Source organism: Anabrus simplex, chromosome 3 (assembly GCF_040414725.1).
Source record: "Anabrus simplex isolate iqAnaSimp1 chromosome 3, ASM4041472v1, whole genome shotgun sequence".
NCBI lineage: Eukaryota > Metazoa > Arthropoda > Insecta > Orthoptera > Tettigoniidae > Anabrus > Anabrus simplex.
Genome location: NC_090267.1, coordinates 157,954,475 through 157,981,982, shown reverse-complemented (window position 1 = coordinate 157,981,982; position 27,508 = coordinate 157,954,475). Strand labels below are relative to the sequence as shown.

The window sequence follows — 27,508 nt, the reverse complement described above, 5'->3', positions numbered from 1 at the left end:
TCATACTCAGACATTTTCAGGAAGTTTTTAAATCCAAACCGGTCTTCTACCTTTAGCTCATTCAGAATGGCATCCACAGTGTGCCTTGTATTGAGATATTGTCGTTCCCCACATTCTCCTTTCCTTCCTTCTCAAGATCTTGTAAGAAGTATCAGTAGCAATAACAAAGGCCAAATCCTCTTCATCTGAGTCCATTGTCCTTATTTGAGAATACAAGACACGAGCTGAATATATTACCACAAAATGATATTATGAACTGCCTGTATATAAACAAAGAAAGTCAAGTTTAATAACAATGTTATTTGCTTTACGTTCCACTAACTACTGTACGATTTTCGGAGACGCCGAAATGGCGGAATGTTGTCCCGCAGGAGTTCTTCTATGTGTCAGTAAATCTACCGACACGAGGCTGACGCAGGGCTATATGAGCACCTTCAAATACCACCGGACTGGGCCAGGATCGAACCTGCCAATTTGGGGTCAGAAGGTCTGAACCACTCAGCCCGGGGAAATCTAGTTTAAAATGTGGACACAATGTTAATGAAACAGTATTTAACATTTAACAATTTTAATATTTAACAATGTTGTTGTTGTTGTTGAATGTAATCAGTGGAGACCGGCCTTATCATTGCTTGCCATTGTGGACCGTGTAGGGTAGTTCACTAAATAATAAATCGCATTTACTTTTGCACCATAATGTTTAGAATAGCCCTGTATACTGTACAGGTCTTTCTGTAGAGCCGTCTATGCTCAACAATTCTTTCACGTGCTGATGAAGCGATCTAGTGGTGGATGTCAAGGGGAAACCATTGCACAAAGGATATTCTGGATTTCTGGGGAACCTATTCAGTTTATGATGATTTGTAGGACAACTGGTAGAGGGAATGGGTTGTCAACCTTAAGCGGGACAGACGAGATTGGCACACTCTGTTGGATAACTGTTTGCAACTAACTTAAAGAGGGCAGCCTTCAAATAATAATCATAATAATCATAATAATAACACTAGCCAACATGGTTTTGCGGTAAAATAGAAAATATGTAATTCTTATGGAAATCGCTGCTCTGATTCCGAAAATGATGCTATTTTTTCCTATCACGTCTATTTTTGACGCAATTAGTTTTTTTAGTATCTGCATGAATTCGTAAAATGTAATGTTGAGAGATGTTCTCGCGCAGCTATTTTTAGAAAACAATTATGTGATTTGATTTGTTATTGTTTGCATTTTATTATAGGTTTATTGCTGTCTAAATTTTCATTTTGTAGTTGGGGGTTTCCTGGTAAATTCATAACAAACTCCCCCAGATACGCAATAGACCGCGAGGTATGTAGGATTGAAAATAAGACAGTTGAGGGTTTGTCTTTCATCTTAGACCACTTGAATAAACATACGTGTTAAAAGCCCCAGCCCTTATGCAATGTTTATGATGGACTGATAAAGCAGTTTCCTTTCAAAGATAACAGCCCGAAAGTATTATACTCAAGAAGATGAACTTGTATTTTGTACGGATGTTTCAAATCTTCTACGTCAATTGGGAGAGAAAGAGTATGATCCTAGTAACTGGCGTGTTTTTATTGACTCTTCCAAAATAAGTTTAGAGGCTGTTTTGCTTCATAATACAATGTTCTGACATCCGTCCACTTGCACACTTCACAAAACTGTCTGAAACATACGAGACCTTAAAGTTGGTGCTTGAAAAATTTACATATCATGAGCATGAGTGGCAAATTTGCGGTGATTTGAAGATCATTGGATTGTTGCTGGGACAACAAAAAGGCTGTGCAAAATTTCCCTGTTTCCTGTGCGAATGGGAGAGCAGGGCACGGGATAAACTTTGGGATACAGTGAATTGGCCAGAAAGGAAACAACTACAACCAAGATCCAAAAATTTCTTGAATGTAAGTCTTATTGACAGTGAAAAAAATCTACTTCAACCCTTGCACATCAAATTAGGATTGATGAAACTGTATGTCAAGGCATTAGATAAAAGTAGCCTATGCTTCCAATATTTGTGTGTCTGTTAGGTCATCAGCCCAGGGGCTGGTTGGATCCTCAAATTGGACCACCAAAGGCTATGCAGTTATAGGGAAACCGCAAAAACCAACGGCAGCACCAAAATGAGGCGTACTAGGGAAGATGAGGAGTGAGATAGTTTGCCATTGCTTTCCTCACTGGACCAGAAGGTGCTACTGCAGCACGACTGATCCTATGAGCAGCACCTTTCATAACACTCAGACACTAGTTGTGCTCCAAATGTCATTACTCAGCACTACCCATACCCAAGCAGCTTCCATATTGTGACAGCCATGGATGAGACTGGAACTCTGGTGGAAGCTACACTTTGTTCTGGCCTGTGCCAAAAGACGTATACAAAAATACTGCATCCATCAAGAAATGGAAACAGGCATTTCCAATATTTATCCACTAAATTTCTCCCATTATCAGATGAAAAAATCAAAGAAGGCGTATTTGATGGGCCACAGATTCGTAAACTGATGAAGGATAAAAATTTCACAGACACGATGACCAAAATTGAGAAAGACGCATGGAACGCATTTAAAGATGTAGTGACAAAATTCCTTGGCAACATTAAGGACCTTCAATACAAAGAAATTGTAAGGAAAATGTTGGTAGATTTTAAGGAACTCGGTTGTAATATGAACCTTAAGCTTCATTTCTTAGCTTCGCATCTGGATTATTTCCCTCCAAATTTAGGAACTGCCAGTGAAGAACAAGGTGAAAGGTTTCACCAGGATCTCAAGATGCAGAATGACGCTATCAGGGACGTTGGGATGTGAATATGATGGCCGATTACTGCTGGTCGATTGCACGAGACGACCCTTCTACAGATCATTCAAGAACTTCAAAAACCCGGAAATTCCACGGAAAACGGGAAAAGATGGAGGTGTGAACCTAACCTGCATATAATGTAAGTAAAAAAAAACTATGTATGATTAACCATGTAATTTTTATTCAAGGTACGGTTATATTAATTTAAAAGCAACTGTACAGCCGAAACTAAATAGGCGTTTTATGCTTCAGTTTCACGAATTTCAATATACATTAAAAATATAACACAAACCATCTACTTGCTTACAAAGCAGCATTTATGTGTATTCAAAACACGCAAAATATGATTACGTTTTGTAAGCTGAAATTTATATTAATACATCAAATTTAATCAATACTAAGTATCAAAAATTGTACGTAAGAACAAAATAATATTTTGTAAAATTGCCACTAAACCAGACGCGATACGCCAAAACTATTTTTTTTCTCGAATTCTGCGTTAAGAAATTCATAAAACACACCTGTTTTCGTTTTTACCGCACAAAAAAGTTTGTTTTTTGCAGGCTAGTGTAATAGTACGGAGAAGAACATCTTGAACTTGAACACCTCGTTTTCACCGCCCAAATTTTCTCCACAGATATCGGCATGAAATTTGGTCTCTACAAATGTGCTAGTCAGACAATAAGGAGGGGCTCTTTCTCAGCACAAGGTATTCAATCTGAAGCAACAGATCTCACAATCAACAAGAAATGAAACAAATCTTGGGTGTAACCACTCAGCAATGATTCAACACAGAGATAAAAAAGAAAAAAAGGCATAGAGACTGACATATATCAAACGGGTAAGGCGGATTCTATGTTCTAAGCTCACAGGAAAGAACATCGTTAAGGCCATCAACACGTTTGCTATACCTGTTCTCAGATACTCATTTGGAGTCATAAAGTGGACTAAAACTGGGTTTAGGGATCTTAAAATGGAAGTGAATGTGTTACTGACAAAGCACCACTTGCATCATCCAAAATCAGCCTCAGAAAGACTCAATCTAACTCGTCCTGATGGTGGTCGTGGACTGATAGACCTTGAAAAATTACACACTGAACAAATTGCATCACTCAACTGCTACTTCGAACATAAAACGGAAACCTCTGCCCTACATAGTGCAAAGGTTGTACCAGATAACGGTATTACACACCTTCATCCAAGCACCCCAGCTACACAATTGAGAAAAAGATCGTTCTATGTGAAAAGAAGCCTCTTCATGGACGGTATTTAAATGAGTTAGATCAGCCATACATCGACAGACAAGTGGCTGACACACTCAGATATATATATATCCAGAAACAAAGGGCTTAATTTTTGCCATACAAGATAAAGTCATTGCCAGAAGGAACTACAGAAAGTATATATTTACTGCATGGTCCTTCTGTCTATTCAGATCAGGGCCGGCGGTGTGATACATCTCCAGAATCTATCTAAAGCATAACCTCAAATTGTCCATTAATAGGAAATACAGACTACAAGTACAGACATGATTAAACTGCAAAATATATTAATCAGAATTTAGCCCGACAAAATAACCTAATCCATTGTACTACAGCATATTGGAAGTACAAACCCCAGTCAGCCTTGGAAAGTGACAATTACGAACCTTACTGGGATAGAAGTATCATCACTGATAAGAATATTACCTGTATTAAACTAGATATAACTTTTGTAGATAAAAGCAAGAAAATGTGCTTCCTAATTGACATAGCTTGTCCTAATCGTCACAACCTCCAGTCAACACGTACAGAGAAGATATCCAAGTATACAGATCTGCCTACAGAAATAAAAGCCATGTGGAAATTCAACATTGTTATCATCATTGCAGTAGTGATTGGATGCAATGGTATTATACCAAAGACACTACACAGGAGCATTGCAGCACTTAATCTCCACCCTCTCACTTACAGAGAATTACAAAGAGCAGCAATCCTGGCCACTTGCCATATAGTAAGGAAGTTTATTGGCGTGAACCATCCACCATATACAGAGGACTAATGAAAACCATCTACTAATAATTTTGTCTATTTATGTAGTGTAAATATCCTATAAATATCTGTCAATTTAATTTTTTCAATATTGTGTGTGTGTGTTTGTATAGAGCATATGTGCATATGCACTGAGTGAATAGTATTTCTTCCATGTGCATTGTACCGAAGATGTACATAAACCCAATTGTAGAATTATGAATTATATAATAATAATAATAATAATAATAATAATAATAATAATAATAATAATAATAATAATAATAATAATAATAATAATAATAATGTACAATACAAGCTTCCCTTCAAGCACTATTGGCTTTAAGCGTTTTAAGGGTTGGGTAAGTACGTACCAGTAAATCTATTGAAAAAGGGTCTCTCACATTTAAACACTCTTAATGAAAGCAACCCTGAAAGGAATTGAAATAGCACAGCTTGTATATAATGACAGGTCAGCATCCTATTACACCTAGGTTTTACTATATTTATGTTCCTGTCTTTATTTGCATGATTTGATTTGCACTTATTTGTTCCTTTTCATTACTTCCTTTTGTTCCTAGCTTTTCACTGTCTGTATTCATCGTTTTCTTTATTCCCTTCAGGCTTCCTGTATTTATCCGACTTCATTCGTTTCCTACGTCAAGACAGATCAGCTATATCGGCCCCTCAGTGAGTGTTGAAGCCCACTCTCCTGACAAAGCTGGGAAGCGGAGACAAGCTCATCGGAGATGAGAAGAAATCGATTTGGAAGACATGAGATTGTTGGGGAGAGAGCGCATCTATTTTAAGAAGACAGTCAGGAGACTGTCGTTCTTCTGTTGTGTTTTCATGCTTTTACTCGGCTCCTTTCATATTGCTCCCTCCTCCGATGTCATTGTGTTTATCCTACGGTTTGCTTTTATCTAGACGAATACAATCATAACGACCGTGTGTCTGTATATTCAATATATTTCTGCAAAATTTTCATTCGGTTATCCGTTTCAGGTGTAGTAATGACCATCTGCATATTTTTTAGCTTTGGTGTCTGTTTGTTTGTCTATCTGAGTTCTTATAACTTGAAAACTACTAGATATATTTCTACCAAAGTTCGTATTTAGAATTCTCCTGTCATTCGGTAGGTTTTAGGATCAATTTCGTTTCAAAATCCCTGAACTGAATGGTGGTTTATGCAAAACCGAAACCATGATTTAACACTCCCACAAAATACACACACGGAGCTCTATAGCTGCGGTCGCTTAAGTGCGGCCAGTATACACTATTCGAGAGAGTGGGCTCGAACCCCACTGTCGGCAGCCCTGAAGATGATTTTTTGTGGTTTCTTATTTTCACACCAGGCAAATGCTGGGGATGAACTTCAATTAACGGCACGGCCGCTTCCTTCCCACTCCTAGCCCTTTCCTGCCCAATCATCGCCGTAGGACCTATCTGTGTCGGTGTGACGTAAAACAAATTGTAAATAAAAAACAAATATACACAACCAAATTTAATGGAAATCAATTTCTAAAACTTCTCATGTGCATCATTTCGATACGAGGATTAATAAGGGAGATATAATTATAAGGGTCCGTTTTCGATAGGAGGATAACAATTGAGATGTCATTAACGGAATGCTTTACAGGCTGTCGTGTCATTTCAAGGTGGATTAAAGGGTTTAGCTAAAGAGCCATTTTACTATCTTCGATAGAACAGATAATAAGAGGGCTTATCGTCAACGATTGGTTTCATGAGGCTTCAGCCGCAATGCCACTGCCGGTTTCAAATGAACAACAATATGTAACCGAGAAATACTGAGAATTTTGCACAACGTCGGACCAGTAATGAAAGGGAGTATGGCTTCTACTGCCGGGGAGTGTCCGAGGACATGTTCTGCTCGCCAGGTGCAGGTCTTTTGATTTGACTCCTGTGGGCAACCTGCACATCGTGATGAAGATGAAATGATGATGAAGACGACATATACACCCAGCCCCTGTGCCAGAGAAACTAAGCAATGATTGTTAAAACCTCCGACCCTGACGGGAATCGAACACGGGACCCCTGTGGCCAAAGGCCAGCACGCTAATCAATTAGCCACGGAGTCGGACCAGTAACTGTACCATTCAATAAACTCTGTGATCGTCCCCATTCTGTCTCCACTTTGTTCAGCTTCATCGCACATTAACGTTTTTTTATTTTTTTTGCTAGGGGCTTTACGTCGCACCGACACAGATAGGTCTTATGGCGACGATGGGATAGGAAAGGCCTAGGAGTTGGAAGGAAGCGGCCGTGGCCTTAATTAAGGTACAGCCCCAGCATTTGCCTGGTGTGAAAATGGGAAACCACGGAAAACCATTTTCAGGGCTGCCGATAGTGGGATTCGAACCTACTATCTCCCGGATGCAAGCTCACAGCCGCGCGCCTCTACGCACACATTAACGTTACTGGCACGTGCTTCCGTAGAAGAATATCGGTTTAACATGCCGTATTAAACGTTTGAATGAAGGCAAATAACTCCGCATAAATTAATGAAGGAATCGTAAAATCGATTACCAAGAATGGGTATATATGCTAGTTCGTAATAAGAATTGCCCATTTTGTTTCTCAGTTTTCGAATTGTAGCCTCCCCAGTAATGGACAGATATATTTTCAAACCACGTGAGAGACACCTGTCTATCAGGTATAGTTAACGAGTGGCTTCGAGAATGAGCTAATAAACTGAAAATCCTAAATAATACCTGGTTTGAGAGGATGAAAGAGAAGAGATAACTCAGTTATCAGACTGCGCATGGAACCATGGCGCAACGCGAACTACCTAGTAGCAGAGATTGGCTCCAATTTAAAGCAGCTAATGATATCATTTGGCGTGAAGACCACTCCTAGGACAGACCCTCCATCAGACAAGTGAGTAATTTTTGCCGCTTTGATTCATTAACACAGCTAACTGGATACTGAATTGAATCCTACGCTGTAAGCTCTTAAGAATTTCTATTTCCGCTATTAAAATTAATCTTCCTTTTCCTTAGTATCTGGTTTGAAAGTTGTGTTTACTTCTAGTATCATATACCATAGTTCTCGAGTTTTATCTGAAGCCTAAATTCCGGAGCCTGATTTGGTTCCTGTTAATTAATAGTATTGAACTTAACTTTACTCAGTTTGGCTCCTGTATATTTCTGGCCTTGAATTATCGAGAACTGATAATAATCACATTAGAGAGTAGTGATATATCCGTTGAGTGGACAGTTTTATGCTCCATACCCTAATGTACTGCCTGCTGTCATTTCTTGATGGATACAGTGCTTTTGCATCCATCTCTTGACACAGGCCAGAGTAAAGTGTAGCTTCCACCGAAGTCCCAGTCAACATCCATGGCTGTGACAATATGGAAGCTGCTGGGGTATGGGTAGTGCTGAGTAATGACATTCAGAGCACACCTAGTGCATCTGAGTGTTATGAAAGGTGCTGCTCACAGGGTCAGTCGTGCTGCAATAGTACTTTCTGACCTAGTGAGGAAAGCAATGGCAAACTACCTCACTCCTCATCTTGCCTAGTACACCTCATTTTGGTGCTGCTATTGGTTTTTGGGGTTTCCTTATAACCGCATAACCTTTGGTGGTGCTATTTGAGGATCCAACCAGCCTCTGGGCTGTTGACCTGACAGACAGACCCTAGTGTATTCCGAACGACAAATGTCCTGGAGGAAATTTAGTGTGACACATATCCGGCTCAGAAGCAAAGATAATACTAGGCCGAAAAGTAATTGCAAAAGAAGAATATGTGCAGAAGTGGACCGAGATTTTAAAGAAAAGGCAGCATAATAGACATTCATTCTTGCAACACATTAAAAAAAAAAATGTTAACATCCAAGAGTTAAACATAATATTAGACTTTAATTCATTTTCATATACAGTTGGTTTATTTTACCTCGAAACCTGGAATTAATTTTTGTACTGTATAACAAAAAAGGTTTAACCATACCTACTGTAGTAGCAGTAGACAGTCCTCGGTCGATTATAAATAGGCAGCAAAAGTTGTTTACTCAGGAATTAAATCCTGTACTGACGCTTCAACAATTTGGGAATCAACTCGAGTGTTTCCTCGAAAATGGTTGGGAACCATCTACCGGATTTGAGAACGAAATCCAGTCCAGACTCATTAACGAATTTACATTTCTCATTGATGAATTTAAATTAAAATTTATTAGTTTCCATTACGACAAAGTGTACCGTGCAAAAATATTTTAAACTACCAACATGATTAACGCCACAGAGGAAATATTTACAGTATGTGGTTTAGATAGTTTACAAATGCTGCAGTGTACGAATTCTGAAGGGAGTCCTTCACGCTTATAGCACAGAACGTCTCCAAGATTGTTAAAATGGAATATATTCCACATGACTTGTTATCTCCTTTGATACTTCGCTTTGAATTAGTGGGTGATTTTCGGAAGAGATCTGAAAATTTGTTCGTTAATGTCAGTAAAACTCTGTATCTTATTACTGTTGTGCCCGGCTCCTTGGCTGAATGGTCAGCGTACAAGCCTTCAGTTCAGGAGGATTCGGGTTCGATTCGCGGCAGGCTTGAGGTTTTTAACTGCGTGTAGTTAAGTCCCCTGTCCGACTCATTGGCTGAATGGTCAGCGTTGAGATCTTCGGTTCAAAGGGTCCGGGGTTCGATTCCCAGTCGGGTCGGGGATTTTAATCGTATATGATTAATTCTTCTGGCTCGGGAACTGGTTGTTTGTGTTTGTCCCAACAATCTCTTATTCATATTCAGACAAAACACTACACTACAATCCGCCACAGAAATAGCCAGTACACCCCTTCACACAGGGTTGACGTCAGGAAGGGCATCCGGCCGTAAAACTGAACGAAATAAACATTAGTGACAACACCAGACGGTTAGGAAAATGCCAGTGAAGAAAAAATCATTGTGTAGGTAATTCAGAATATTTTCATTACTTATATTTGAGTTTATCGGTAAATTATTTACTAATTAGCTGCAGTACCCGGCACTGTTCGGATACTTTTTCGAATATTTAGTTTTAGTATTTGTATTATGCCTTTAAACTTTGCCTATGTAGCCTGGGAAGTAGGTGATATTCCGTAGCTAAAGGGGTGAAAAAAGGGGCGGGTGAAGTTTTAAAATGAGTACATCTATATCTCAAAAGTGAACAGATTAAAGACGTAAAAATTGCTATTGAAAACACGTATTTTTTGTTTTCGGAAAGTTCACTTCAGGGGGGGGGGGGGGTTAAAATAAGTTAAGCGGGTGGAATCCTTTTTATGAGGATGCTTGTATCTCATAAAATGAAGATGTTACAGGTGTGAAAACTGGTACATGGAATCTCCTTTAAACTAAAAACCACGTACCTTTTTGGCTTCGAAAAATCCACTTAAGGGGGTGAAAAGAAGTTAAAAGTGGGGTGAATTTCTAAAATGAGTATATGTCATAAACGTAACATGTTACAGAAGTGAAAACTGGTATTTGGAATCTCCTTTAAAAGTACAGGATCATCCATGTTTTTGTCTCCGGAAAAGACACTTAACCCTCAAACACACGCATATGGGGTGGAATCCACCCCAGGTCATTTCATTTCCAAGTGAAATGTACAAAAAACTTTTCTGTGCTCTCCCCGCTCTTGCACCTTTCTGGCTGGATTCCCCCAGAAAGAGTCATTCTCACATAATCCATCTTAAAATCTCCAATTAATACAGTAATTCATATTTTACAATACAATGATATGTAGGGTGGAAAGCACCCCCACGCGTGTGTCTGCGTCCTAAGATCTGGCGCGTGTGCTTGAGGGTTAACAGGAGTGAAAATAAGTGAATAATGAGTTAAATTATTTTTATGAGGATAATTATATCTAAAAAACTGAAGATGTTATAGACGCGTAAACTGGTATTTGGAATCTCCTTTAAAAGTAAATAAACACATATTTTTTTCGACTTGAGAGAGGACTATTTCTCACATGAAGAGTTCCATGTCGCATGTTCCAGAGTTTGCTCTGTCTGTAGCCAGGTTATCTTAGCCCCAAAGGCAATGCCACAATCGTGGTTTACAAATAGTTTCGGGGTTAAATGGAACTCAATTTTTCTGTCAGTTTTTATACTTTAGTGATTTTCAGATAATGTCTTAGTGCACTACCAAGGAACGATCAATTTTATCAAATTACGAAATCCTCGCGAGCGAAGCCGCGGGTAACAGTTAGTTTATATATATGTATAAAACACAAAGGTCCAATAGTACTGCCTTGAGGAATTTCCCTCTTAATTACTACAGGGTTAGCTAAAGCTTCGCCTACTCTAATTATCTGAGATCTTTTGTTTAGAAATATAGCCACCCATCGCTGTTTTGTCTAGTCCAGTAGCACTCATTTTTGCCAGTAGTCTCTCATGGTTTACCATATGAAATGTCTTAGGTCTGTTGCTGTCCACTCAAAAGAAGAGAGTCCTTGTTCCAATGAAACGATACTGCTGCTCTTTGAGAATACCTGGAATTTTGCAACACCCTGCGACTGTTGACAAATCCACTGTTGAAAGAACATTTCACGAAGTTCAATTACGTGCAAACACTTACGTCATTGAATATGTTTCACCAGACTGAAACTTCATGCTAGAAGTTTTAGTAACCTTACATGAATTTTATCGACGAAAGGTCTGAGTTCATCATTTTAACTGTTCTTAATTCAAATATAAATATAAATGTTATTTATATAAATAAACCGCATCCTAGTTCTGAGCGTATGGCAGTTCTTTTAAACCTGTTCCATTCTTGGGGTAGTTGTTGGTTTCTTCTCCAATGTTCACGTCATTCAATTCAGTTCTTTCCGATTATATTAAAGTTTATTCAGACATGTTATACAATATTTCATGCTTTAGAAGATGTCTACCAGACGAGTTGGCTGTACGGTTAGGGGCGCGCTGCTGTGAGCTTGCATCCGGGAGACAGTGGGCTCGAGCCCCATTGTCGGCATCCCTGTAGAAGGTTTTCCGTGGTTTCCCACTTCATACCAAGAGGAAAAAGCTGGGGCTGTACCTTAATTAAGGCCACGGCAGCTTCCTTCCCACTCCTAGCCCTTTCCTATCTCATTGTCGCCATAAGACCTACCTTCTGTATCGGTGCGACGTAAAGCCAACCGAAAAAAGAAATGCCTATATGACAGATGGGTAACTTATACTTCTATAGCGTAATACATTGTTGATCTTGCAGTGCAGAGCGAATTCTGCTAATTAGAAATGCAATCTCTTCGGCTTTATAACAATATGAATTCTTAATTACGTTAATTATGTTAATTCTTGTTAATTATTTAATTATGACCAAACGCGACCTTCTTCAAATAGAGGCCACTGATACAGATGATGTATGAGCTTATCAAATGTAAGTTCTAGAGGCCACTGCTAGAGATAAGGTAGATGATTATCGAATATTTATAATCTTAAAACACATTAAGCGATAAATATTCAGGGTATTGAGGAGTTCTAATAATTCGTTTTAATGTCACGCTTATTTTCGGGAGTGTCGGATTCGAAGGTAATTATGTGATTCTAATAAAGCAGATTAATTTAATTTTAATACCTAACCAGTTCTTTTTCATTATGTACCACCTTTATTTGTGACACTTAGATGTTAATAATACATTTTATTTATTTATTTAATTTATTTATTTATTTATTTATTTATTTATTTATTTATTTATTTATCATATTGGACTATGTAAAAATATTTACATTGTTACATGACAAGAAGGAACTAAGCGTTTCCAACAGATAATTGGACATATCCCTTTAATATGGCATTGTCTCGCATTTTCACACAACGTGCTTAATATTATGTATGGGAGAACCACAGTCATACTGAGGATATGGAACTTAACTCGACTTATCAAGGAATTAAGCACAGATTCCACAATTAGTCCAAATTCTGTTAAGAGTAGTCGCAATTTTTCTTGGTAGAAGGAATTCTATTGGAGCGCTGTTTCTCTTTAAATTGGACTAAAGCTAAGAGTGTACAACCTATATTATTCTCTCCACTGGGCATTTGCATCAAGATGACTCTCTGTTAAACTCTGGGCGCAATTTATTGCCGGATACTTGCAAATAAATGTATGTTCTCATAGGCTATAAATTCTGCGTCTTATCTATCTTGGTGTTCGATGATTTCATCCTGTGCAAGACGTATGGTATTTCAAGCATCAAACATATCATCAATCATTTCTGCAAAAAATCTTCCTTGTACCTATTCACAATGGTAACGAAATCTTCATGGATGTACTTCGTGATCATTAAGTTTGCGACGAAGGAAATACTGGGGGCAGTTCATGAAATGCATTTAGAGGAATGCTTGCCATCGAATGACTGTAAAATCTCACGGTAGTATGGTACGATACAATTTGTTTTTCATTAATTATTTTGTAAGACCTATACAGAGATATTAATCTCTCACAAAACTAATCAAGTCTATGGCAGCAAATAAAAGCCCTCAAAAATTCCACCCTTCATTACAAAATTACTTATTAAGAAACTTTACGATAATGATTTCCAACACAATATTCACTAATTCAAAACCTTAACAATGCGATAAGTCCGAGTATCAAAGTTAAAATATGTGATATTGACAAGCGATAAATGTACAAAATTCTTCCATCCAAGAACAACTGATTGTGGCACTTACGATTCCTTCTTCTCGTAATAGTCCTCTTGCACCCTTTGCAGCATTCACAAAACTAACAACGTTTAGTAAAATAGAGCTAAAAACCAAACGACAAGGTCCTAAATTTCAAATCTTCACATAGATTCAGATGTGCTTGTTACTCTGGTTCATTCCTAACAAGACTGTAGAATTTTCACAGGTTTCAATGGAGTTAATTTCTATAACATTTAGGGAAAGAAAGAAATGATACCCATTATGTAAACTAGTTCTACATTTGTAAGTCAAAGAACAGTCTCCTGTCTGTTCTTTCAATTTTTCATCGTCTATATGTCAATCATAGTTAAAAGATTGTTATAAGAAACAAAATAATTTCCTTCAGCGTAGTTATCCTGTAGCGAAACCATGTCTTCTTGAAACAGTAAATTGTAACATTGTTAAGTTAACTACCAAATGAATTGCTCCACATCTGGGTGCTAATTGAAACTTTACTTCACTTGAAATTGAAGTGATCAGCATAATACTTTCTTTCTTTCTGTCTTTCATAATCAGTTTACCCTCAAGGGTTGGTTTTCCCCTCGGACTGAGCGAGGGATCCCATCTCTACCGTCTCAAGGGCAGTGTCCTGGTGTGTGAGACCTTGGATCGGAGATAAAACTAGGGAGGAGGACCAGTACCTCGCCCAGGCGGCCTCACCTGCTATGCTGAACAGAGGCCGTGTGGAGGGAAGGGAAGATTGGAAGGTATACGGAAGGAAGCGGCCGTGGCCTTAAGTTAGTTACCATTCCGGCGTTTGCCAGGAAGTGAAGAGGGAAACTAAGGAAAACAAATTTAACAATAGACACTTGGTATCCTGTTTTTAATTATTTCACTCCTCATCGTACAATTTTTACTGATTTTATGACTTACTGTAGTTAGAACAGACTTATCACTTTAACAAACACATGCTGATTATCTATGCCTAGCAAACGAGTCACACATTTTCTAGTACACATATTATTGAACACGCAGTACATGCTGTCCGTATGTAATATACCGTCTAATAATAATGTCACTCGCTCTATGTTCCACCAAATACTTTTACGCTCTTCGGAGACGCCCAGATACCGGAATTCAGTCCCTCAGGAGTTCTTTTAAGTGCCAGTAAATCCACCGACACGAGGCTGACGTATTTGAGCACCTTCAATTTATTACCACCAGACTGAGCAAGATCGAACCTGCCAAGTTGGGGTCAGAAGGCCAGCGCCTCAACCGTCTGAGCCACTCAGTCCGCCAACATACCGTCTACCCATGTAAGCATGCTGTAGAATGTTCTGCAGTAACACATAGAAGACAAACATATATCAGACTCGATAATTATATTTTTAATTTCGTGTGGCTATTTTTAGCAGAGGGCAGCCCTTGTAAGGCAGACCCTCCGATGAGGGTGGGCGGCATCTGCCCTGTGTAGGTAACTGGGTGTTATTGTGGTGGAGGATAGTGTTATGTGTGGTGTGTGAATTGCAGGGATGTTGGGGACAGCACAAACACCCAGCCCCAGCCATTGGAATTAACCAAGGAAGGTTCAAATCCCCGACCCGGCCGGGAATCGAACCTGGGACCCTCTGAACCGAAGGCCAGTACGCTGACCATTCAGACAACGATTCGGGCATCTGATTCGATTAGACTACCAAGATAGTCAATATCAAGTCACAAAGAAATTAAGCCTAGATAGCACTAAGCTACCTGATATCAAAATCTCACACCAACAGAGCAACATTGATGATATTCACTGACTGCTGTTGTAGGACGCCATTATCTTAGTCTTTATTAGTTCTTAACCGAACAACAAAAGAAACACGCAGATACCGAAACAATACCAAACCAACTACAGCTTGGATAAACAGTGAGGAAATTGCGATATCGCCGTCAAGAAATTATACATTGTTTCTTCAATTCCAACAATATCGAGTGCACTTATAACACATTGGAGACGGCCGTATTTGAATGTGCTGCCGTCCAGAAATCGCAATATTTTAACACTTTAGCGTCGACGTGTACATTTGCTTTTTCCGCGGTAAACTGCTGAAATGCCGCATACATTTTTCAGGTTGTTGTGGGCTACGGATGTTCGTAATTTCATTCGTAGATGATAATCAAAGACATATTTTATGTTCAAAGTTAAAAATAGTGTGTCCCCCCCATTGGGGTGACATATCTTTATTAGGTTGACTATGCAACAGAGAAAGCGCATGTCACCCCTACAGGGGTGACGGCCTTTTTACCTTTGTTGTTGTGGAACACTGTGCTCTGTACTGTGAGCTGTTGATTTACGCGCCTTTCAACGAGTTCTTTGTAATTTACAGTTTTGTGACAAGAAATTAATTCATGTTATGTGTTTCTGTGTTGAGTAAGCCATGATTACCGATAGAGAGATAGAAGAACAACCTGAAAAGAGTTCGAGTGTTGAATCAAGAGATGTTGACATTTAGGATTTGCAATGTGATGCCACCTTTTCCGAGTCAGAATTCAACAGTAGTTTGTGTAGTGAGGACACTAGCAAAGATTCCGGTGCTGCATCGGGCAATGATTCAACCAAATCATCAGCCAGTGACAATTACTGGGGAACATTCCCAGGTTTGCAGAAACATTTTTTTTTTAATTCACACGTAGCCCCGGTTTACAATTTCATCTGAGTGATAAATCTCAACCAGTATGTAAGAATAAAGCAATAATAGACTCCAATCCACATTATTTTCCTTGCCATCAATAATTGAATTCTGATGGTTGCGTATGTCACCCCATATGGGGTGACAAATGTCAGAGATATTCCACTGTTTGTTGCGCCTTGTCCAGCATACTGAGAAAGGAATGGGCACTGCGCTGCACTCTATGAACACCTTACGTGAACAAGCAATGCAATACAACAGCAAATGGTAGCGCTAGTTTCGTGCGACAGCCTAAAGTTGAAAGGCCTGGACACACTGCCGTGTCACCCCATGAGGGGTGACATACTATATTTTGTATGAGGGTCCGTCACCCCACATGGGGTGACATCGTCTTCAAAGTGTTAAAAGTTTATTTGTTTTTTCAATGCAATTTTTCGAATATTTATAAAGAGTTATAATGAGTTTTCATTATCATAATAGTAGAGCAATTTTTAAATATAAATTTATGAATAACTTTATGAGGATAATTTTTACAAATGAAAAAATCTGACGCAGGTGTGGATGCCAGTTCTGTTAATATTTCGAAATCTGTCTACTATTGTGGACACATCTACTGAAATACACTATTACAGATTCTGGTCTAATTGGTATAACTTATTGGTACCGGTATCCTTGTTTACAACCCGTAATTGGCTTTCCCACCGTCGTTGTTTGACGACGGGGTTGCATCGAGTTGCTGTAGGTTGTCATCTGTACACGGGAAACACCTAAATTTTTAGGAAGCGGTATAAAACAGTAGTACAGAACCCACTTCAGGAAGCGGTATAAAACTACGTTACACTTCACACCAATTTGAAATTAGCTCATTTTTTTACATTTACTTGCTTGAAGCGCCAGAATCATCATATTTACATAGTGTGTAATTGTTGTCCTCATCCTCATTTTCAGAGCTCGTGTCTTCCATAAGAACATCTATTATAGATTCGTTGTCAACATTTCGTACACTTGAATTAGACAAGCTAAATATTCACAAGAATTACACAAACAAGCCTGCCTCTCGAACACACACTCTTCCTGTCCTCATGTACCGTAAGTACTCGTACTTTTCCCGCCCATTTCACAGCTGAGAGTCAACGATGACGTTGCCCCAGATTATGTAGGAATGTGGCTGTGTTATCAATGCCTTGAAAGAAGAGCTCCCGAGTTTTGCTCAGAACTAGTACATTTTGGGCTGATTGCAGAAACGATGACTAGTTTTAAGCCTTAGACATCGTCTACCTAAACAACGTCTAAATCATTCACGATCTTCCATTGCATAAACAATGTTCAGTCGACGTTTAACTAGACATCCCTTAAAGTTTCAATTTTGGTTTGAAAATGGAGACAGAAGTATCTTTCATGCAACTCTTTGCTTGTCGCAACCAATGAAATTCGTCGGTGCGCACGCCGAACGCCAGTCAGCTGTTTGTCTTCCTACACTTTACTCAAATATGGCTGAGCATGACTTGCCCACAGATAAGAGGGGTGCAAATTAAATCTCATATTATTATCGACACTAAAGCGACACGGCACCGTACGGGGAAGTGTAGCTTACGCTTTCATTATAGCGTTGTTACAGTGAGTGTAATTTACTCATAAATACAGTAGCTTCAACGAAGAGAAGATGAAGCAATAGTAATGTGTATTGGAGTGTGTTGTACGGGCCATATAGATGTAGCTTGCATTCTGGAGATCGTAGATTCGAAACGCATCATCGGCAGCCGTGAAGATTGTTTTCCATGTTTTCCCTATTTTTACACCAGGCAAATACTAGGGCTGTTATTATGACCACGGCTCTTCTTTCCCAGTCCTCTTTAAACGATAATCACCACCACTTGCCTTTTCCTATCTGATAGTTGCCGAAAACCTATGCGATTATATATATATATCAAAATCCCATACAACCTACTTTTTAGTTTTCACCATTATGTGTGTTTACTTGGCAGTAAATATCAGTGAATCTCTCCCGGTTGATGTATGTGACAGCCCTCGGACGATCGGGACACGTAATTGTGATATGTATGTTGTCGAAGTGACCTATAATTCCATGGAAATTACCCCATGTATATAATAAAATATATCGATTGCCAATAATTTATTCAAGTTGACAGTTACCGGACTGTCACTTAGTCAGTCTCAAGAAGCAAGCCTCTCGTAAAGCGAAACCTTATTTTATGATTACCTCCCCGTGCATGTCAAACAAATTGCTGCGATTTAGCAGCGGGCGACCCAAAGAGAGGCCGTCGGACTAACTTTTCTTCCCGAAATCGTCTCAACATGACAATACAAATTATATATTTCACGGTACATAACCTCTGATTGTGAATTCACTCCTGTCATTTGAGGTTAAACAGTGCTCTCGGCAGTGTTTAAACATGACCGGTTGAACATCAGTTTTAGACAGTGTCTAAGTGATAAATAACGTCTCTGCAACGCGGCAGCCATACTTAGGCATTGTTTAAGCGTAGACATCGTCTAAATGCCGTTTCTGCAATCGGCCCTTTATGCTTATAGAAGCATTCAACAGTATCCTAGTGAAGTCACAGCTCGCTGAAACGGTAGCTACTATTTTATAGCTACAGTGAAAACGTGCCCGTAGATTCTCCGAGCTCCATCAGCAGCAATGAAATAGCGCGCCCGTGGTTTCTACGAGCGGGGTCAGCAGCAATGAAATAGCGCGCCCGTAGTTTCTATGAGCGGTGTCAGCAGCAATGAAATAGCGCGCCCGTAGTTTCTACGAGCGGCGTCTCCAATGTGATTTAAGCTACTGGACATAGTTTAACATATAAGAGGCGTGTTTGCAAATGTTTTATTCATAAATCCACATTTGTTGAGGAACAACAGTTTAAGGAACTACATTTATAAGGAAGAATGGATTGAGAAAAGTGTCTGCTAATCAGAGATATCCTGTCATTGCAAATAATCATGCGAGAACTACGACAACTTCTACAAGAACCTCATTATGCATTTCGTCATCTATCAGGTAAAACATCTACGTTGAATTGCAGAAGATGGTGGTTTTCGAAATCTGCTGAATGATATCGGCGGGATGATATTGAAGTCATAGTATTAATAGTCAGCGCAAGAGAAAGCATTCCTCTCTTTTTAATCCAGTTCTGCAAATCATTTAACTGCAATCAGGTATTAATAAAAGATATTGCAGCGACTGCCTTGAAACATTCCGTCCAAATCCTGAAGAACCATACCTCCCAACCTTTTTAATGCAGCAACATACGGTACAGTATGTCAAATGTGCTAACAAACAATTACTTTTAATATTCATATTGTCTTTTTTTATACTTCGTCCTCAAGTGCAATCTCCAGTTGGGGAAAGACCAAACAAATAAAAAAGAGGAAAATCAGAGGATATTTCATAATATTAATTCATTTACAAATTTAATTTCATATTATATCATAATATTAATATTTCAGGAAACATAAGATCACCCGGATTAAGATGTTAATAATAATAATAATAATAATAATAATAATAATAATAATAATAATAATAATAATAATAATAATTTAATAATAATAATAGTAATAATCATAATATCATCATGATCAGTTACATCACAAGGCCCCTTACGCACCGCATAATGTAAGATCTGATTTTTTTGTTATCATGAACTTGATAACTTAAGTTGTAGATTACCTTGATCCTGAAAAGAACAATAGATATTGACTACAATCATAATGATGTTCACATTGTACTGTTCACGATCAGATGCTAATATTTCCGGACGCTGATCTCCTTGTTATCAGACTATCTGAGCTCATTTCCGTTCGCAACGAAACGTTAGAAGGCAAGCAGTCAGATATTCTAGGAATAAATTGTTTTATTTGAGACTCTGAAAAGTAGAACGCTGTCCACCTTGTTATTTGCTTTAGGGACGAGGAGAAAATAATGTTCTCGTGGGATATTCCAAAGAGGGCATGACGAAAGTACAAAGTTGTTCTGTATTGCCAACTCGAATGAACTACTGTACTTAACAAGCTCCCTTTATGGATAAATTGCAGAGTGTAGGTCCCTGGATCCCAAGGTCACGGGTTCAAACCCGGCAGAGGTAGTCAGGTTTATTACGGACGGAAAAAAGCACATTCGACACCCCATGTCGTAGATTTCAGCATGTTAAATCTCTCTTGTGACACATTTGGCGTTCCTTCGACAAAATGAATTAAAATTCAGTCGTAAACCACCTAGAAATCCAGTTTACTTGGCCATTCGTTGCAGTAAAATGGAACGTCGAAATTGGTGAGCAGGCAATCTAAATGATGCCAAATTAAAAATGCCTGCGCAGGGTAGCTGAGGCCATATGAGTATTCTTCTTCTTCTTCTTCTTCTTCTTCTTCTTCTTCTTATTGTCTGTCTGACTATCCATCTGTCTACCTCTTAGTCCCGTTTCTTGATACAGGGTCGGAGATGAGTTGGAATGAATTTATCTAGCATGCTTTTACGGTCGGATGCCGTTCCGGACGCAAACCTCAGATGAGGGGCTAATGAAGATGTAATGAAACTGGGTACGTGTGTGGAAGGAATCGGCTGTGGCCTATGAAGTGAAACTATCCGAACTTTTACCTGGAAGATAAAATGGGAAATCGAGAAAGCCATTAACAAGAAAGCCGTCGGGAGGCAATGAGTGTGTTCCACCCACGCGTCTCCCGAATGCAGAGCTTGGCACCATAGCTGTAGTGCGTTAACACGCGCGGCCACTCTACTGGATTATTATTATTATTATTTATCTAATGTAAAAGCTGGCCTGTTTCCATTATCGTCACCCAAAGCTGTCCAGTTCCACAGTTGGCTGAATAGCGTGGTATCCTCCGGTCTTCGAGGCCCACGGTTCTACTGCGAGCCAGTTCAAGGGATTTAAGTCGTAAACGATTGGCTTGGAGATTGAATGTTTGTGCTGGCCTCAACATTCCTGCAGCTCTTATACCCTACACAGGAACAGTAACTTATTGAACAAATGAAGAATTATTCGTCTAATATATACAACGTTCTTCGTTATGAAGAAGGCAACTAGTATATTTAAACTTATACCAAGGAACTGTTTGTTTCAGTCTTTCCTGATCTAAAAGTGTATTTCTGTAAATTATTTAGTAAGAACATGTATGTCTGCCTCTGTGGTGGTTGCCACCCCCGGAGGCCCGGGTTCGATTCCCGGCTCTGCCACGAAATTTGAAAAGTGGTACGAGGGCTGGAACGGGGTCCACTCAGCCTCGGGATGTAAACTGAGTAGAGGTGGGTTTGATTCCCACCTCAGCCATCCTGGAAGTGGTTTTCCGTGGTTTCCCACTTCTCCTCCAGACAAATGCCGGGATGGTACCTCACTTAAAGGCCACGCCCGTTTCCTTCCCTCTTCTCTGTCTATTCCTTCCAGTCTTCCTTCGCTGAGTCCGAGGGAAGAACCGACCCTGGAGGGTAAACAAATAAAGAGAGAAGAAGAACATGTAAACATTTTATTTGTTATTAGTCAGGCTATAATTTAATTACTTTCAATTTTATTTTTATTTTTGTTTAGATTTTTATGTATATTCTTATAGAGGTTTTCATTTTAAATTCCATTGTACCTTACTGATTTATCATACCTCCTGAATATGTTGCAGATTTCTCTATTGAATATTATACACATGTCTTTTGCGTACAGCCCCTGCTCGTTGGGAGATTTCATGAATAAATATATAATATAAATCCTCCACCACACAGTTTGCTGGCAGATGCCAGTCATCCTCACCTTATGAGGGCTGCACCAGGCTAGCAATGGCCACACGAAAGGAAATTAGATCACTCTTTCCCAAACATGTGGGAGGTAATCGGAGGTTATAACACCCCAAACCAAACCAAACCAAAAAGTCCCTATGAACATATACCGCCCCGTACGGTCCATCGTCCAGTTGGAATGGGCGGATAGTTACTATTTAGGATTAAGTTTGGAATCAGGCATGCCATTACAGACATCGCCAGTGTGTGAAGCGAGGTTGCCAGGAATGCCCCAAGTGTTCGAACGTGTCCTACAATCAATGAACTGGAATGTATTTAGGCACACGGTTGACACTTTAAGGACTTCTTGTATTAGAACGCAGTATAAGTTATCTGCTGATACACCAACATAGCATACCAATACTCCTCGCACGAAGCTCGATAGCTGCAGTCGCTTAAGTGCGACCCAGTATCCAGTATTCGGGAAGTAGATGGTTCTAACCCCACTGTCGGCAGCCCTGAAGATGGTTTTCCGCGGTTTCTCATGTTGTCACCAGGAAAATGTTGGGCCTCGACCTTAATTAAGGCCATGGCCGCTTCCTTCCCACTCCCATTCCATTCCGGTCCCACCGTCGCCATAAGACCTATCGTGCTGGTGCGACGTAAAGCAACTTAAACAGTTGGAAAGTCGAGGGTAGGGCATATGTTCGTGTGGAGCTTTTGTTTTATTTTCGTGTGTGATCTCTACCTTCCGATTATATCCCATGTGTTTTGGGAATACCCTATATAACTAGTTTACTAGCGTATTCAATAAATACGACAGTGAATAAATAATATGTACCATATAATCAAAGGATTTAGAAAGAAGTACTTGCCAAATCTTGTTATGAAGGAAGATTGAATATCCGATCACGTTTCTAGAATGACGATGACCATTGATCTCTCGCTGTTTACGAAACTCGAGATAGGTTTAATTATATATTTGCCGTATCGCTTCGACATACGCAGGTCATAAGCCGACGCTGGGACGGGAAAGGGCTAGAACTGGTAAGGAAGTAATCGTGGCCTTAATTAAACTACAACCCTAGTCTTTTTCAGGTATGAAGATGGAAAAACATGAGTTTTGAGCCCACTATCCCCCGAATGAAAGCACACAGCAACACGATTCAAACATCGTAGGCAACTCGGTCGTTTCGGAACATTTGGACTGAAAATTAAAATTTACAAATACACTATCGTCTCACGATCTTTCACAATTTATCGTATCAGTTTATGTAGTTCCTTGCGGCACGCACGATCTTCATCCTGAATTATAACCTGCTAATATAATATATTAGCCGGCCCCGTGGTGTAGGGGTAGCGTGCCTGCCTCTTACACGGAGGCCCCGGGTTCGATTCCCGGCCAGGTCAAGGACTTTTACCTGGTCCTGAGAGCTGGTTCGAGGTCCACTCAGCCTACGTGATTAGAAATGAGGTGCTATCTGACGGTGAGATGGCGGCCCCGGTCTCGAAAGACAAGAATAACGGCCGAGAGGATTCGTCGTGCTGACCACACGACACCTCGTAATCTGCAGGCCTTCGGGCTGAGCAGCGGTCGCTTGGTAGGCCAAGGCTCTTCAAGGGCTGTAGTGCCATGGGGTTTGGTTTGGTTTAATATAATATATTTCTCAGTGTAGATATAGATTGTTGAAATATTGTCAAGTTCCACCGCTGGGAATGTAAGGATATCTGAACTCTACAGCAAGCAACAATAAGAATTTCTAAATTATCATAAATCATAATTCATTGATCCTTCCAGTTTTAAAAATATACATGATTTATCTGGGCACTATGGCCAGAGAAGGATACCCCACAAAGAGTTCAAATTCTATGCTTCTCTCTACGACCAGCCACGAAGCGATGCACCGAATAGAGGTCTAACTACCAAAATATCTATTACGAGTTGATTGCGAAAAACGCCATCTTGCACTGGAGTTAGATGCCTTTTCCGCGTGAGAGAGAAGTTCTGCACCCTCCAGCACAGCTACAAATTCCGAATTCTTCCACATGACTACGCCACTATGCAAGAACGTCCATACAGATCCTTATTTCGATGAAACCTCACTTTCAGAAAAAATGTCGGTTAGATCCCTTTTCGGCGCATAACATGTGTTATGACTGGGTTGTGTGTTCATGAAGACATAAGAACTGAGACCCCGAGCCAGAGGAATTTAGCAGATGCGTCTATGCTGGACAACGCTTCTGTTGAAAGAATTGCATAAGAAATAAGGGCTAGAACTCCTGGAACCCCTACTATTTATGCAACCTTAACTTTAGTTTTTAATTGCGGGATGGAGGACTTTCAGAACCCGGTGAATATGAATGCAGTCTATCTTATTATAGTACTGCTTAGTAATTCGTTCCCTACTGTTAACTGGACCGATACATTTCGGTCCTAAACATTTTCTTTTAGGTGCCTAACATGAGACTTTGATACATACAAACCGGCGAGTTGGCCGTGCGGTTAGGGGCGCGCAGCTGTGAGCTTGCATCCGGGAAATAGTGGGTTCAAACACTAGTTGGCAGCCCTTAAAATGGGCCATTTTCACATTGAATAAGGGACAGTGGCACAACTCTCTGGACAGGTATCTGTTTGTTTTTGACGAATATCAACCTCCAAAAATTGAACATCAGTGACCCCATACGTATTTCAAACACTTCGAAGAATAATACATTCATTCTTTTAAAAGCTGTGGATTTTGTATTTTATTGTACAAAATAGGCACTATTAAATATATTTAACTTAAAACAGGAAAATATAGGCCTGTTTAACCTCTATAAAATTTTAAGTTCCGAGATTTACGGATTGAAAATACGTACATTTTTATGTGCTTACGACATTTTTTTTTTTTTTTGCTTCTGAGCCCCAATTTAGTATCTCGAACCAGCTGGACTCTCTACGAGGGTTTTGAACATTTTAAATTTTTTTAGGGATCCGGGCGGTAACAGGTTCTTTGGTATCAAGTTTTACGTTTCTAGATTGCATAGAAGTACCTCAAATGGCATCTGCTTTGCGATTACTCGGTTGAAACATGGCCTCCAGCGCTGGATTTTGTGTATTACTCATCGAAGGAGCCGCCGCCAGTTTTCCATTCTGTAATCTATGTTTCCTACTCTGTGACACCGAACCACGTAAACGTGAATACAACCTTCCACATAGCGGTGACATCAGGAAAGGCATGTGGCCGTACAACAGCGACAATTCGACACTCTGTGAGACAATTCCCACCTGCAGCCCCACCAGAGTGTGATAAAAGTGGTGCAAGTAGAAAAAAGAAGATAAAATTTGAACAACATATTTTAATAACATTACATTGCTGGCAATCTAGAAGTTCAATACACGTGCCTGTTTCTGCTGTCACGTGACTATCGATGTCTCAGACAGATACCAACTTTCCCTTTACGACTATCTAGAGTGATCTGTTTACAAGACAAGTGTCACAATTACGAAATGAAGCCATTGTTATAGTTTTCCGAACGTTATCATTTATTGGCCGCGTAGACCTTTACGTAGAAATCGAAATTTCTCAATCAGTTAAGAGCTCGCGTCATTTCGTATGGTATGCACTGATAATGTTTCAGTCAAAGGTCATCAGTCTTGTAAGTACAGACGAAAGTAGAAGAAATCAGATATAGGAATGGAAGGGTCACGAACGACAAGGAATTAGAAGACTCCCTCAGACACTGAAATTCCAATGTTGTAATGGTTAGAAACTAACTAACTAACTAATTAACTAACTAACTAGTTTTTCAGCAACGAAAATATTTAAAAGGGATAAGAAGAAATGGGCCGTGGCCTTAATTAAGGTTCAGCCCCATCATTGGCCTGGTGTGTAAATGGGCATACAATGTACACCTATCTTCAGGTCTGCGGGTGTCCGCCTCCATAGCGTAACGGTTAGTGCAATTAGCTGCCGTCCTCGGGGGGCCTGGGTTCGATTCCCGGTACTGCCAGAAATTTAAGAATGGCAGGAGGGCTGGTATGTGGTTCAAATGGTACATACAGCTCACCTCCAATGTGGGTGTGCCTGAAAAGAGCTGCACCACCTCGGGATGAGGACACGAGTTTACTTTAGATCTGCGGGTAGTCTGCTTCCTAACGCAAGCTTTAATCTACGCAACCTCTATCGACGTGGTGTGACAATATTGAGTATTCAAAATTCTGGAGATGATTGAATTGAATTGAATTTATTGATCATGATTTACATGCCACTGAGACTGAAAAGTCCCTTTATGCAGCGTCTTCTTATAATACAATGCAGATTTATGAAAACAGTAACTACATTTTTATAATATTAAAGTATGATAGAAGAGACCGAAACAAATGTATCTTATTAAATAACCATAAGTCGTAAATTGATAATTAAGATACTTTTTGACGTGGTTGTGAATGAAACTAGTTTTTTTTTAAATGCTATATGTTCGGGGCGTCGACCTAGAAAGTATTTTGTACTTGCACCATATGTGAGGAACCTGCGTGTATTTTGTAAATGGCGGAAGTGTAAAGAGTTGAATGTGGGGAAAGGAACGTTAAAGACGACACAAACACCCAGTCCCCAGGCCAGGAGTATCAGTCATTTACAATTAAAAGCCCCTGACCCGGCCGGGAATCGAACCCGTGGCCACCGGGTGACAGGCGGACGCGTTGCCCTCTACACCGCGGGGCCGGATAATGAAACTAGTACATTTCAATTTGATTGGAATACTTTACAAATAGTGTTCAAATGCGAGGCTTCCTCTTGACATATAAGCTCCTCAACAATGTGTTGTACAGTACTGTACGTGTCGTACACGTTCAAAGATTCAAATCATGTGCTGCAGGGAGTAGTAGCTACGAGTGAGTCTGCGGTTCACTTGGCGCCTCATACTCTAGACTCCTCCAGGGCTCCCCCTCAAAAAGTTAAGTAGGATGAAGTCGGAAGAACGAGGTCACCATTACCTATCACCACCGCAACACGCAATAGTGAATAGATTTTTCCACAAAGGTTTGGCATTAAAAAAGGGTACCCGGACGTAAAACTAGGCCAAACCCATACCAAGTGTCAACTTAATAAAATAATGAGAAGGACATAAAGAAGAAGAAGATCATGAATGTATAGTAAAAAGACCCAGAGAAAAGCAAATTTAGAAAAGTAGTGTTAGATGCAGGATTTGAACTTAAAATCTCTTATTCCTTAATTTTGTTCGTTACGTGTATAACGACGTGCTAACATGTGCACCCCTGTGATGAGAAAACGTAACTGGGAAGGTATCTCTCGTGGCCTTCATTTAGGTACAACTCCGGGGGTACGTGAACGAATAGTATCCATGAAATTTCATTATCATTTTTGTCGTAAATGGAAGATAATAATTGCTTTTATGCAAATTAAGAGTAAAATCAGCGGTAAATTAATAAATACCTTTATTACTAGAGAAATATGTACATATATACTTTGCTACATTGCGACTATGAATTCTGCTACGTCACAGCGTTTCAGTATGTGATTTGTTGATGTAACACTTTTGTGTGTGATGTCTTTGCTCAGTTAACTTCTTTGAACTTCTTTGCTTTGCTTCATGTTATGGAGTGAGTGGTTGACTTGTGCCCGTAACTCATGGTCCAGGGATCATGCAATTTTTATTTCAACAAAAAT

The 27,508-nt window shown here is 39.6% G+C and overlaps 1 protein-coding gene across 4 annotated transcripts in view; it reads left to right on the top strand.

Moving 5' to 3' along the window:
• Positions 1-27,508, top strand: part of LOC136867134 (cationic amino acid transporter 2) — a 289,680-nt gene that overhangs the window by 25,515 nt on the left and 236,657 nt on the right. For 2 of the 4 annotated variants that reach the window (XM_068227028.1, XM_068227029.1), the window contains exon 1: positions 7,616-7,697. The exons of 1 other annotated variant lie outside the window; for it this stretch is intronic. The gene's annotated coding sequence lies outside the window, so the exon portion shown is untranslated. Of the gene's footprint in view, positions 1-7,615; positions 7,698-12,298; positions 12,330-27,508 lie in introns of those variants that run through there. One more of the 4 variants, XM_068227032.1, reaches the window with a different exon arrangement.